This window comes from Rhinolophus sinicus, chromosome 16 (genome assembly GCF_057876585.1).
Source record: "Rhinolophus sinicus isolate RSI-liver-muscle chromosome 16, RSI-T2T, whole genome shotgun sequence".
Lineage (NCBI taxonomy): Eukaryota > Metazoa > Chordata > Mammalia > Chiroptera > Rhinolophidae > Rhinolophus > Rhinolophus sinicus.
In genome coordinates this window covers 59,887,992-59,903,116 of record NC_142516.1, presented here as the reverse complement: position 1 = coordinate 59,903,116, position 15,125 = coordinate 59,887,992, and the positions used below count along the sequence as shown (strand labels likewise).

General features: G+C 40.3%; 1 protein-coding gene across 5 annotated transcripts in view; it reads left to right on the top strand.

Annotated features, from left to right (window-relative positions):
* Positions 1-15,125, top strand: part of NFIB (nuclear factor I B) — a 422,874-nt gene that overhangs the window by 52,097 nt on the left and 355,652 nt on the right. The gene's annotated exons all lie outside the window — the stretch shown is intronic.

Here is a 15,125-nt window from a genome sequence, read left to right as displayed (position 1 = left end):
CTTCCTGCCTGCCCAATTCTAACAGTCTGTGTGTTGCCATGTTTAACTTTTCAGGTAACAAGGGACCTAATGAATGCTACCATCTATCTGTAGGAGTGGCCATGGAGGGGAGGACCACGTAATTTACAGAGGGTCAGTGAAACCTTGGAACCTTAGGAGATTAGTCAATAGAGAGAAAGTTCTGAAGGGATGAAAGAAATCCAAAATCAACAGGGGGAATAAAGAGAAAGGTCAAAAGCTTATTTTCTTAATGACCATTTCCTTTTTTATCCAGAGTGTCTGAGTCACCCTTGTCTGGTTTGGTTTTTTCTTGAAGAAGAATCTGAGACAAAGATTCTAATACAAGTAGACTCTTGGAAGATAATCCCAGAAAACAGCAGGAGAGCAATGGGGAAGTGAGACAGGGAAAAGAAGGGTGCCAATAAAGGCTGCCTAGAGCTTGAGAACTCTGGGGGACAGTGTATATCATGCCTCTGTGATTCCCCCCATGGAGTTAGGATGCTTAGCTACTTATTGAGATAGAGACATAGATCTATAGACCTATAGACCTATATATATATATCTGCATTTATATCTAGGTATCGATATCTGTATCTCTGTATATCTATATATATCTATATCTGTATCTATATCTATATATACATCAACCCAGTCTTTGGCTATTTGTCCATCAAAGTAGTTATCCAGTCAGTTGTTGGATGAGACCAGCTTCTGAATGAGAGCAGTCATTGGATTCGCTCTCTAGAACTCCCTACTTGCCTTGCAACCAGGCCTATCATACTCCCCAATATGACAGAATCCTCAGGGATTTCCCTTACTATCACAGATTCACAGTGAACATCCAAGGGGTCATGGGTAAGGTACCAATAATGTCTGCAATTCTGTTTTTTAATTAAATTTAAAAGCTGGACCCAAGATTTATTAACTCTTGTAAAATCATCTCTAACAGAAGAGGTATGAAAGGCAGAAATGCTTTGTACTTGAGGAAGATGGTATGGTTAAAGGTACCAGGACATCTACAAAACAGCTGTATTTTCATCTCAGCAGGAGATAGCCATGTTTCTCTAAGTGTTGATTAAACTGTTTCCCCATGGTGGTTCCCTTGTTTGTCTCATTCATGTTGTTCTCATTTACCTCCTTTTGCTTTGGGAATTTGCCAGTATAGAACTTGTTTCAATGTCTACACTGATTAGATACAAGCTTATTTTAAATGGGAAGCCAATAAATGTTTGGCTAGGGAGCTTGTGGGGCTCATTAACTCAAAACAGGGTTTTAGACTGAAATTGCAAATAGATGCAGGAAGGTTACAATGAATATATATATATATAGATAGATAGATATAGATATAGATATAGATATAGATATTCTATATATATAGCTATATATCTATATATATAGAATATATCTATCTATCATCTATCTATCTATCTATCTATCTATCTATCTATCTATCTATCTATCTATCTATATATAGAGAGAGAGAGAGAAAATTAACGGACTGTCCTTCTCAGGCAGGGACACTTAACTTTTGAGGGTTGACATCAAGGAGAGTCCTCAAGTTCCTCTACGGTCTCTTGAGAGGAGACTGAATCGGTCTGATGTCATCAATGAGTCTTATACTTGGCTTTGAGCTTCTGACTAGGTCCAGAAGCAGCATCGTACAGTGGAAAGGGCTTAGGTATAGGAGTCAAGGAGGCATAGATTTAAATCTCTCATTATGGGGAAGATGAAATTAAGATACCATATCTGAAGAGGGCCTGACATATAAAAATGTAATCCAAATAAGTGATTGCCCCTCAACTTTTGTTGTCTTTCCAGTTTATAAAGATCTCTTTCTTCTTCCTTCCTTTCTTCCTTCCTTCCTCCCTCCCTCCCTTCCCCACTTTCTCTCAAGCAGTGGTTTCCAGTATATTCACAAGATTGTGCAACCACCACCATTATCTAATTCCAGATTTCTTTTCCTTTTGATTTGTTGACAGTGGGTTTTGTTTGTTTGTTTTGCCATGGTATTTACCAAGAGCTGTAGGAAAATTCCCTTCCCTAACAAAGCCTTACATTTGAAATCCAATTTGTGCTACAATCTGCATGCATATCTATGATCTCATGTGGTCTTTAGGAGGTAAGTGAGGCATTACAGAGTCCGTTTTGCAGGTGAAGAAAGTGAGACATTGAGAGATGAGCTAAGGACAAAACATCTGTAAAGGGGCAAACATGGGATTCTCTGTTTCCATTCCCAATGCAGTACTCAGTGGTAACATTTTACCCCAGAAACTTGGCCAACACATGCAAGATGCTGTCCTGTGGCTGAAGCAGGTTGAGGCTCCCAGGGTAAAGTCTCAGTAGTTTGGACAGGTTGTCAGAAATGTGGCCAAAGGCTCAGCAAACTCACACCTGCAGATTTCAGAGGGGCTGTCTGTTACTCCCATAGCTCTTTCTCAGTAGGGGCCTCATTTCTGAAATCTGCTAGTACAGGTTTCAGTACCATGAGAGTGTTCCCCATAAAAAAGAGAAGAGGGCTGTTCCACCACTACTTGCTGGATCCCTGACCCACAGCCTCAGGCCTCCTGTAATCATGGCAGAGTCGTGTCTGCACCTTTCCTCCAAGATTCAAGGTCAGTGTCTCTAAGATTAGCAACCTACACAAGCTCTAACCAGATCTAGATTCCCTCTTCATTCATTAGGTCAAGGATTTTGAATCCCTATTCAGTTTTATTGCCTATCATTTTTCCCCCTGTTATGTAGATTTGCGGTGGGTTTAAGGTGGCAATGTTTAGAAATCACTTCTTGGTCTAATCTTAAGCATTTAGCATCTTCAAGGATGATGTAATATGCCAGTGACTTTTTAAAATTGTTATAAGAGGGTTTAAAAATATCCCTGTGAACGTGCATCCTGTTGATGGAAAGAAATACACGTGCTATTTTGTGAACAGTTTGAGAGAATCTATCAAAATTTCAAACATACTTATCTCTAAACCTATAATTCTACTTCTAGGGCTTTTCCTACAACAGTCCACTCATACAAATGTGAAAATATCATGTGCAAGAATGTTTACTGCATCATTATCGTAATGAAAAATTGGAAGGAAAAGATATATATATATATATATATATATTTAGATCATGTTAATTCTTCTTGTCATTTTGCATTGGAACATTTTCATTTCTTCTCAGAGTTTTAATCTGAGAAATGGCCTTGGTCTTTATTGAGTAGATCATGAGAACTATATCACCCCCATGTTTCGTTCTCGGGCATTGTTGGGTTTCCTTGTTGTCTTTTGGTAGATTGTTGGTTTTTTATTCAAAAGCTTAAGATCCCAACGTTTGCATAGATACCTAAATCTATTTGTAACACTAATGGTAAGAAAGCAGTCAAGAATTTTACATGATGGGCTTACAAAAAGAAAGAATCCTGAAGCAACGAAAAACTTTCAGAAGTTAGCCAGAGGACTATACCTAATAGCATGCGAAGATTTTGAATCCTGTTACCTAACCTATTCAGCTTATTAATGGAAATCGTGAGAGGCTGAAAAGACAATATCTGATCATAAAAATCAGTCTGGCTTACATCTCTAGCCATGTTTGAGGAGGTGAGTCAAGGTGCTTCAGATGTATACCATCAATATTCCTTGGTATTTAATGGACACAAATGAAGACAATACTAAATTGTTCTATTATTTTTTCCTTTTTTCTTGCTTTACTGAGACATAATTGACATATAACATTGTGTGAGTTTAAAGTTCACAACATAATGATTTTATATACATATGTATTGTGAAATGACCAAAATAAGCTTACTTAACACATCCATCACCTCACATAATTGCCACTTTTTGTATGTGGTGAGAACTTTTTAAATCTCTTAACAAGTTTCCAGTATATAATACAGTATTGTTGCATATAGTCTCCATGCTGTATGTTTCCTCCAGAGCATACTCATCTTCTACCTGGAAGTTTGTACCCTTTAACCACCTTTACCCATTTCTCCTGCTCTGTTATTTTTCTTAATTTGCGATTTATTTAAACTAAAAAAACAAAAGAAACAGTTTACTCATTTCTCCCATCCCCCCACTCCCCATCTAGGGCAACCACCAATCTGTTCTCTCTGTATCTATGCACTTGGGTTTTTTGTTTTGTTTTTTTAAGATTTCACATATAAGAGATTTATACGATATTTGTCTTTTTCTGTCTGACTTATTTCACTTAGAATAATGCCCACAAGGTCTATGTTGTCACAAATGGCAAGATGAATTCTTTTTATGGCTGAATAATATTTCATTATGTATATATAGTCTCCTTCACAATTTTATTATCCATTCATCCATGGATAGACACTGAGGTTGCTTCCACGTCTTGGCTATTGCAAATAATTCTTCAATGAACATGGAGGTGCGTACATCTTTTTGAGTTAGTGTTTTTGTTTTCTTCACATATATACTCAGAAGTGGAATTGCTAGATTGTATGATAGTTCTATTTTTAGTTTTTCAACGAAGTTCCGTACTGCTTTCCATATTGGCTGCACCAATTTACATTCCTACGAACAGTGCACAAGGGTTCCCTTTTCTCTATATCCTGGCCAACACTTGTTATTTCTTGTCTTTTTTATAATAGCCATTCTGTGTGAGCTAATAACTCATTTTGGCTTTGATTTGCATGTCTCTCTTTTCATGTACCTGTTGGCCATCTGTATGTCTTCTTCAGAAGTATGTCTGTTCAGATCTGCCCATTTTTAATCAGATTGTTTTTTGCTCTTGAGTTATATGAGTTCTTTATATATTCAATATTAACCCCTTATCAGATACATGATTTGCAAATATTTTCTCTCATTCAATAATTTACCTTTTTGTTTTGTTGATAGTTTCCTTTGCTGTACAGAAGCTTTTTAGCTTGACGTAGTTCCACTTGTTTATATTTTCTTTTGTTGCCTTTGCTTTTGATGTCAGATTAAAAGAATCATCACCAAGACCTATGTCAAGAAGATTACTGCCTATGTTTTTTTCTAGGAATTTTATTGTTTCAGGTCTTTTTTTCAAGTCTTCAATCCATTTTTAGTTCATTTTTGTGTATAGTGTAAGATAGAGGTCCAGTTTTTCCAAAACCATTTATTGAAGAGACTCTCGTTTCCCCATTGTATATTCTTGGCTCCTTTGTTGTAAATTAATTGACCATATATGTGTGGGTTTATTGATCTATGTGACTGTTTTTGTGCCAATATCATACTGTTTTAATTACTATAGCTATGTAATATAATTTGAAATTGGGAAGAGGGATGCCTTCATCTTTGTTCTTGCTCAAGATTGCTTTGGTTATTTGCAGTCTTTTGTGGTTTCATATAAATTTTAGAATTGTTTGTTCTAGTTCTGTGAAAAATGCCACTGGAATATTGATAGAGATTACATTGACTCTCTATATTATTTTGGTTAGTACGGACACTTTAAACAAAATAATTTTCCCAATCCATGAGCATAGAATATTTTTCTATTTATCTGTCTTTTCTTTAATTTATTTCATTAATGTCTTATAGTTTTCAATATATAGGTCATTCACTTCTTTGGTTAAATTTTTTTATTATTTTTCTTTACCAACTACATTTGAGGGATTTTTCCCCCAAGTGATCTTCCTGAGTGAAAAAAAAAAAAAGAAGAAGAAGAAGAACACTGAGAAAAACTCGAGGAAATTGACCTTATCGTTATCACTTGCAAATCAATCAGAAAAAAAATATTATGTTTCTTTTTTGACTCTTTATATTTGGTTTAGGTATAGAATTTATTTTACTTTTTTTTTCAAATTTCCTATTGACGTGTGTTTCTGACTCCAATTTGTACTGACAAGTCAAGAAATGCGTTTTCTGAGTTGGATTTACTAAGTCATTTTTCAGTGTGAATAGTCCTGATATCATTGCTGATTTAGGGGTCCAGATACTTCGGAATTCAGTGAATCAGTTTGATTGATATGGGACAAATGTATTGATTTGAATTCCTTTCTCCAATGGTATACTAGTTGAAGAAAAAGGGGCATGCTAATTATATTATCTAGGCATGGAGACGGTGGAGCTGAGAGTGCTGTAAAAATTACAAAATTTTCTGAGAAATTCGACCCTTTGCTAAAGTAGAATAAGAAGAGGTCTTTGGAAGTCTCAGATTCATACTCCTTTGGCAATTTGTTTTTTTGGGGGTGAGTAGACAGTGAAACATATGCCATTGTGAAAGGTTGGGATAGGTCAGAGAGATGGGACGTGATTGAGTGAAAGGGTAGGGAGCAGTGGAAGCTTATGTGGAGTGGAGAACTGGTTCCTCCAGTAGGCAGCATCAGAGCTCTGAGGTGGAGAGCAATGAAGGAAAAGAAGCAGTGGGCAGTCAAGGCTTGTTGGTCTGTTTTCTGTTTTCTCATACTGCCTTTGGCACACGACTGCTACAGGTTTTCAGTTCCTGGACTGATATATTCAGGATGGAAAATTTTCCCCTCACTTTTTGATGCAAAGAATACTGGCTCCACATTCTCTTGGTCAAAAAGCTGTTATCTCTGTTCTGTATATGTGTCTTCTGAGAAACCTGAGAGTCAAAGCTTTGAAGCCAGACTGCATGAGTTCAAGTCCCAGCTCTACCACTTCCTGTTGAGTGATCTTGGACAAGTAACTTACCCACTCTGTGCTTTGTTTCCTCAATTGCAAAATTAGGATGATAATAATAGTACCTCCTTCATGAGCTTTTATGAAGGTTAAATTAGTTGTTGAGCACATATTAAGGGCTATGTAAATGTTAGGGAAACAAATACTTGAAAGCAGAGCACATGTGCTCAGTGTATATGTTATGTTCCTATAGTTTGCAGCTGATGTCAGAGTTGTGTGGCCTCATTCCCTCCTCACTGCATGTCCAGCAGCCTCCTGGCAACTTTGCTCAGTGACCCATACATGGAGTGGAGCCAGCTCCAGGACAAGAACTTACGAGGTGACAGTGAAGAACAAGAAGAGTTACTAAAGAAAAGCTTTGTGTTGCATGTCGGAAATCTTTCTTTTTCATAAATGGAAAACAAACCTATGAATTTTTCAGAAAACTGGTGACATAAAAAAAAATCATCAGGGGCCTAGATAAAATGAAAAGCATGTGAATTCTTTTTGTGGAATACTATTTGAGAGCAAGTATGGCACATGCCATACAATACACATGTGGAACTCGATGACTGATGCAGAGATTGGAGCGCAGGCAGTAGGGCATGAGGGAAATGGGAGCCGGGTACGGAGCCAGTATTGCAGGACTTTGGTGCTGGAAGAGGAAGCTATACAAACAGAGCACAGAACTGGTGAAAAACTCACTTCTTTCAGCTTATGAGTTAGTTGATGAACAGCACCAAGATCTACAAACAGCCCATTTTTAGTAAGCTTGGATTGACTTCTCTACTGAACTGGGAACCTCTTCAAAGCTTTCTTTGAAAATTATTAAATGACAGAATCCAAAAGAATACTTTTAATTCTAGACTTAAAATCTTGGCCATGTGCCAGATGACCATTGATTTTCTGCTGCGTTGGATAGTGTTCTATCTATTGTTAGGGACCACAAATCCTCCTCAAAATTAAAGTCAACCCAGTGATCCATAAGTAATTCATTGATGAAGGCAAATTGTTCTTCATGATCCTCTATCACTACTATTTTTACGTGTGAAAATGCCTATCACAGGAGTTTCAAAGGTAGTCTAAAGAGCAGGGCAACATACTGAAAGAAAAAAATGGAACCTAAGGGTCTGAGATAAAGACAGAGAATGAGGTTTGCCAAGTAATCAGGGGCAGTAAGACCCTGACAACTATTTCTGACTAATATGGGTGGACCAGTCACTTCAGGGGCCTTAGGCGATTAAACTATTTCCATAGCCGGGAGACAGCTCAGACTGGACATAACCACGTGTCTGTTAAGCCTCTCAGAGACTGCAGGTCACTAATTGATTTGGGAACGTAGCGGACTAAATTTCCTGCATGAGTTCCAAGGGACTCTGACAGGCGAAACAAGGAAGACAGTAGGTATTTGCTACTTTTTAAGCAGCAAAACGTGGAATCAGAAATACTTTAAATTCTACTTCCAACTAGCAAATAAATAAATAAATAAATAAATAAAATTATATATATATGATTATAGATAAAGTCTGGCCAAGGCATCCAATGTCCAAAGATGAGCAAATTTAGTATTCTTCCTAAATACTGGCTATCATTTTAGTAGCTTTACAGTGTTCTACTAACTTGGTTATAAAAATACAAGACTTAGTTTTCATTTTCCCCATGTCTGACTATACATTTATATTCCTATAAAACCAATATTTGGCCCAAGCTTGGACAACACTTCTCAGGTACATTCCATATGTCATTTACGTTTTACTATGGAATTTGTATAAATAAGCCCAGCACAAGACAACAGTGATTTAAGACTAGCTGACACCTGACCTCAAGGAGGAGGCAGATTTACTTAGAAGCAGTTCAGCTTTCATGCAGACTTCTCATCCTAAATGTGCAATGTCAGTGCTGTGAGGAAGGAAGTTGGAGCTTTAGTCATCAAACCTGTTTAAGTGAAAAACTAGATCAGTGATTTTGAGTTTGCTGCTTCCTAGGATTATAGACGTTTATGTTTCATTTCCACAGTAATTTTAAATAGCAACCTTATGCTAATTCAACATATGCTCACTGTATTGATAATGGTATCCAAGAATATCAATACATATGGAATTTTTCAGATAATTAATGCTTTAAACTATGAATCAAGCTCAATTATCTAATCGTTTCTGGTTCATGGTCAGATTTTAGATACTATGCCTCTCCATTTCCATTCCTTTTTCATCTTGGAAGTGGAAAGAAATTTCGAGTTCATGCACTCCATTCCATTCTCTTCACAGATGAGGACACTGAAGGCCATGGGGGGATGAAATGAGTTACTGAAGGTCTTACAACAAATTATGGGTAGAGTCCGTGTCCCATTCCCCTGGCTCCTTGTCCAGTGTTCTTATAGGCCTTAACGCCTAGCTTTTGCAGAAAAGAGTTCATGAAAGAAACTGAATACAGTTGCTGTGCACACATGGTCTTGAATGTATATATACCCCACGATACTAATCACTGTCTGCCTGCTCATTCCCTCTCTAAAGGAAATGCACGACCCCTAACCCCTGCCTCCTAAGCAGCCAGATTTTGTACCGTGCGACTCCTCCAATCCCACTATTGTTAATTAGTCTGGAGACAACCACCCGGCCCTATGGAGTTCATCCATAGAAGTTGTAAAAAGGCAAATAAGACACTCAGATTCCGCTTTCAGGAGGGTGAACCAAGGAAGAGAGAAAGGTTACCTTTTGGAAGTGGAATCATAAAGTCAAAATAGGAATAAGTTGAAAGAGCATGACTGTGGCAAACAAACTGTACAAAATTCAAAGTTATGAGCAAGCAGGGAAAGCCAGTGAGTAAAGAGAGAAGAGCATGGAGCAGATACAGAGAGTTGCACACAAACTCGGCAGTATGGCCTCCTGCAAAGGCAGCAACAGTCACGGCTAACTCTGCTCCAGGCGCTGTTCTAACCTATATAACATCTTACCTATATGAACTCATGTCAACCCTCAACAACCCATGAGGTCAATATTAATGTTATCCATAGTTTTAGATAAACAAACTGAAATAAAGGTTTTGAACCTGCTGACGGTCATACAAGTAAAGCTGACTTCACTGCTGTAGTCCGTAGTACCTGCCAGTCTGTGTGTGTCCCGTGTGGAGATCTCTGATGTAGTTCTTCTCTTTTTTTTTTTCCTTCTTTTTTTTCTATTTAACCACATGAAAAAATAGAATGTTTGAGAAAGACTTGACTTGAAATGTTCAAGCATAGGATAAAAACTCACATAGGAAAAGAGTCATCGTTTATATATTTCAGTCCAATAGTCTTCATCTCTCAATCCTTTACTTGATTTAGAGTTGGAAACCTTCCCCAGGTAGATCCAAGATGGGCAGCTAGTGGCAAAGGTATGGGGGAGGCCTTCTTATGGAGTATTGGCTAAAAATTAGGTTCTTGTGATCTAATGTCTGAAAGGGAATATAAGACTGGGGTAGAAAGAGGACGGTAAGTGGAAACCTAATGAGTTAAACACGAAAGAGCCCACATGCCCAGCTTCTAACCAGTTAGTTGCGGGCACCTACTGAATGATTTGGGAGCAGGCATGTTAAGGGAAGAAACCAGTGAAATGCACAAGAGTAAGTCACATTCAAACTTGGAAGCGAGGAGTCATTTTAGAGCATGAATGTGGGCAGAGGCGATCTCAGGGCCTAAATCCCATCAGTGAGAGGAATCTCAAGAGAGCCAAAGCTGTAATCTTGAGGAAACCGCCCTTGCAAGAGTTTGGAAATGTAGCAAACTGAAAGGGCTACAGAATTTTAAGTACCTCGTATTTGGGCAGCTGGTCAAAAGGTCAGGAGGAGAGAGAATAACAAGATCAATAAACTAATAATTGTCAGTTACTAAAAATAGTGTGTCCCAAGCCTGCGTTATGCTACGTATTATAATACAGTTTATGATCTGCTCAGGAAGCGAGAGAGAAGGAAGAGAAGAGAAGGAAAGGAAGGAAGGAAAGTCAGAAAGAAAACCAGCCAGCCTTCCCCAGGTTCCAATCTAATTTCACCAAATCCGCGCTTCCGGGGAAGAGCCCTGGAAATCTGTACAGCAACCAGTGTGACTTTCAGAATCCAGGAAGTTTGTGGAAGACCACACTGGTGATCCTTGTTCCGTGTCATCCTCACACTGACTCTCTCAGGTTGACAGATGATAAAATTGAGTTCCAGAAATTCACCTCAGGTTGCACAACTGGGAGGTGATGGAGTCCAGATGGCTCCACAGTCCCTGGTACTCTGTGTGGCTGACACTGTGTTTTGCCAAACGTGTGTGGTGCCCACTGAGGGGGAAGGGTCTAGGCGGGACCCACTGATAGGAGGGCTCTGAGTCAACCCACCTAAAGGAATTCAGGGCCCTGCCAGGTTCATTTTACCGCTCCACATTCCAATGTTGGCATACCTAACCAACTTCGAAAAAGAAAAAAAATGGACATCAAAAAGCAGTCTTGAAGGGGAAAGAGGCAGCCCAAGGAAAGGAGACAGAGGCACCACAGGTTCGGCCTGGAGCGTGCAGAACATGAGAAGTGGGCATTGTTGTGTCTGTTTCCATGTCTGGTCCCACTTACAAGTGTTCCCTGGGTATGTGAGGGTGGACCATGTAAGAATGGGGTGTCAGGCTTATGGTGAGGGAGGAAGGAGGGTATGGTGGGGGTGGCAGAGATTGTAGCCGTGACAGTGAGGAGCCACCAGGGTCTCTGAAATTATTTTCATTCCAAATGGTAGCTCCTCCTTCACTTCCGGTTTCAGAGAGAGATTTTATATGAAGCTAGGCTTTGTAACTCCTTACACTTGTTTTAGGTGTTACCCCCTGCCTATTTCATCATGGTGATTCACAATAAAATCCTTAAAATGAAGAGGACCTGTGATTTCTTTGGGAAAATAATAAAGAAGGTGGATTTGGTTCTGTATCTTCCCAGTTTGCGAGCTTGGGCAATTTACTTGTTAGAGTCTTAACTCCCTGGTCTGTAAATGAGTGTGATCATATCTACCTTTGGAAATTATCCTGAAATTTAATGAAATATGTATGTAAAACACCTAGCGTGCAAAAATCTCTCACAAATCTTAGATCCTTCTTCATATATACTCTCTCTGTCTTGACTCCATCTTCTGACCAGTCCATGACAGCTAAAATTGGTTATATCTCATGTTCCAAATCTTTCCTGAGAGAAATGCAAAGAAAAGGAACAAAGTGAGAGTCACTATGGACCGTGATCTTCACACTCAGGAACAGTGCAACAAATGTTAAGCTCCCTAAAGCAAATGGCATACCCACTCCCACCCCTCTGCTCCACCTGGGCCCCAGTTAACAAAGAACCTTTGTTCATAGGGAAGTATGTATCTATATTATGCTAGATGTTGAAAATAGCCACCGTCACTGCCCTTGAGTGCCTTAGACCCATATCTTCTCATCTTACTGGCAAAGAGGTTTCTTTTAATTAGCTATTTCCCCCCCTCATAGGAAGTACAAGTACAAGCATTTTATCTGCATTGGTTACCTTTATTGTAAATTTAACAAATCCTTCTTGAAAGCTCCTCATTCATTCAAATACTGTGTTATGCAACTAAGGTCTGATAACATCATGCTTTGGAGTGAACATTCATCCTTGGACACTCAGTTTGAGTGGGTCAGCTGAATTGGTTGGTTTTCTGCATTTGGTACTTTGAGTGTAAGTTGGTGCGTTCCCCTCTGAGAATAATTTCCATACATAAATTCTGGGGAAACTAATTCCTCCTACAAAGCTAATTACTCTTCCTCAAGTAAAGTGATATGTCCAACAGGATGACTGTCATGTTGAAAAGAACACAGACTTGGAGTCTCACAGACCTGGGTTTGATGATCGTTTCTACCATTTAATATTTACATTGTTATTTGATCTTGCTAAGCCTCAGTTTCTTATTCTGCAAAATGGGGACAGGAATGCCTCCCATACACATTTATTGTAAGTGTAAAAGACATGGCACCCTGCAAGGGCACAGATCTTTGTTTTCTTCACTGATGTGTCCCAAGAACTGAAAACAGTGCCTGGGCTCATGGTAGGTGCTCAGTAAGTATTTATGAACGAATATTGAATCAATAAATATTTACTGAATAAATATTATTGAATGACTATATCAAATGAAACACTAGAATGAATAATTAGTATTGAATGAATGAATAGTTTATAAAACTCGACAGCGTCAGAACAGAGACATGAGCCCTAGACACTCACTAAGTGTTGTTAATGGGAACCAGTAACCACAGGCTCATTTGGCAGCCCGAGGCTGTTTCCGTCTTCTCCCATCCTCTCTCTGGCTTCTCTACATGGTATTTCTCTTAGGCACGCATCCCCAAATTTTATAGTCTTCTTAACACCTTGGCAATGTGTTTGGATCCACCTGTGAATTGGGCAACTGCTGTGTGCTGGCTGTGTCAGGAGCAAGGACCATTTTCTAGTGGCCCAGGTGGGATGCAGGTCACAAAGAACAGTGAGGCTGGCTCCCGTTGGTACAGAAATAGCATTTTCCTCCAATCAGCAGGGCCTGTGATGTCCTTGCTGACCCAGTGCTGGGGCAAACTTGCCAAGTGATAAACTCTGTTTAGACTCTAAGCAGTACTTGTCAAGAAAAAGGCACTGCTTCCCCCCAAGTCCTTGAGGGCAAACCCAAAAGAATTCTGTCATTAGTGTAAGGATGGGCTTTGCTGTTTCTCCTGCCCCTGTGGCCTGGCATGCTGGGATCTCACGGCCCCTTCCTACACATCAGAGATTCAAGGCCTCAGTGCTAGCTCCAGGGTTGGGGAATCTTTTTGGCTCTGGAATTCAACTTTCCAATTTCACTAAAATTCACTGCACTGCAGAGCCTTGGCTTGTGTTCAGACAAGGTGGAGTTCAGCCTCGCTGGTTTTCATTCGGTGCGACTGAAAGCAAGGCCATCCTCCCTCGGGTGTTTTTAAGATCTGGGGCAAATCACACTGTGTCTGCTGTCACCTCAGCCTCAGCTCCCCTGCCATCACCCACATATTTTTATCTGGTTAAAATGAACATCAAAGGCAGCCATAAAGGAGAATAAAGAGGGAGGAGACATCACAAAAGGCGCCTTGGGGGGCAGAGGAGGGAGGGAGGGATGGAAAGAGAGGGCCCCTCGCTGGTAAGACTGTGTCCACCCCTGTGGGGAAGAGGAGGGAAGGCCTGAAGTGGGAGGGTCTCAGTGCCCACTGCGCCTCAGATTTTGTTTTTATGGTGAAGACCCCACTGCAGCTCTTATTCCTCTGGCCTTATGAGCTCCTCAGCACATGGAGCAGGGAAGCTGAATGGAGAAGGTATCACAGGCCCTGGGATGGTGCCGTGTTCCTAGACTGTCCATGTGCATACTCCAGGGCAGGGGCTCAGAGTGCTGTATGTGTCTGCAAAGCGGCCCAGTCCCTCTAGCTCTGACATTCACTGGAAAATAAGAAAAGACATGCCCCCTGCTTTGGTATTGCCCGCCTGCTACCGCTTGGCAGCCCTTCCAGATTTTATGACAACTAGTAATGAATAATTAACAAATCATTTGAGCTGCTACCCACAGCCTGAGAGAACAGCAGTGCCTCCGCTCACGCCACCCCAGACAGGCTTTGACGGTGTTTCCTCTCTTAATAAAGGCTGGCCAAGATGCCAGGTCTCTGATAACACCCTTGAGGCCAGCAGGGGACCAGATTACTCCTTCCTGCTTTCTGCGTCTCACTGGGCTGCTTGCAGGAGAGTGAGATAAATAGAGTTGGCATCTTGACTTGCTCTTTGTTCTGCCACACTTTTCTCTCAGAGACCTAAGTGACGGGGACCCAAGAGTTCTGTGAGCTCCACTAGAGCAGTGGTTGAACTGAGGGTGGGGGAACAACTGTGCCCTCCACCCAGGGACATTTGGCACTGTCTGAAGACATTTTGACTGTCGTAACTGGGAGAGAGGTTGTTCTTGCTCCTGGCATCTAGAGGGTCGAGGCCAGGATGCTGCTAAAACATCCTATAGTGCACAGGACAGCCTCCCACAACACAGTGCTTTCTCACCCAAGATGTCCACCCTGCTGTAGAGTAACAGAATAACGTGCCCCCTATTTCAGTGCGCTGGTGCCTGGAGTGAGCCCAGGACCAAAGAAACTTGGGCTCCCTCGAGTGGTGACTCACACTATGACAGCTGAGAAGAAAAGCCCAAAGCTGCAGGAAGTTTGGATGACAGAGGGGTGTGTGTGTGTGTGTGTGTGTGTGTGTGTGTGTGTGTGTGTGTGTGTAACAAGTCACTTTATGCTTTGGTTGATGATAACAGCAATGCTCATGAATCATTAATGAGCCATTTTCTTCTCTCCGTGTTATTAATATCTACGCAGAGGGCTTTGAGTTGAGAGCAGATTTCCTTCTGATTAGTCAGAGTGTTTATTTTTTGAAATATGTTCTCATTTAGAGTAGCACTTGAGTGTGAATTCGTGTGCTTTCTTTTTGCTTGTTTTCTTTCTCAATAGAATCTCCAAGAGCTTCCATCATGTTTCCTAGTCCT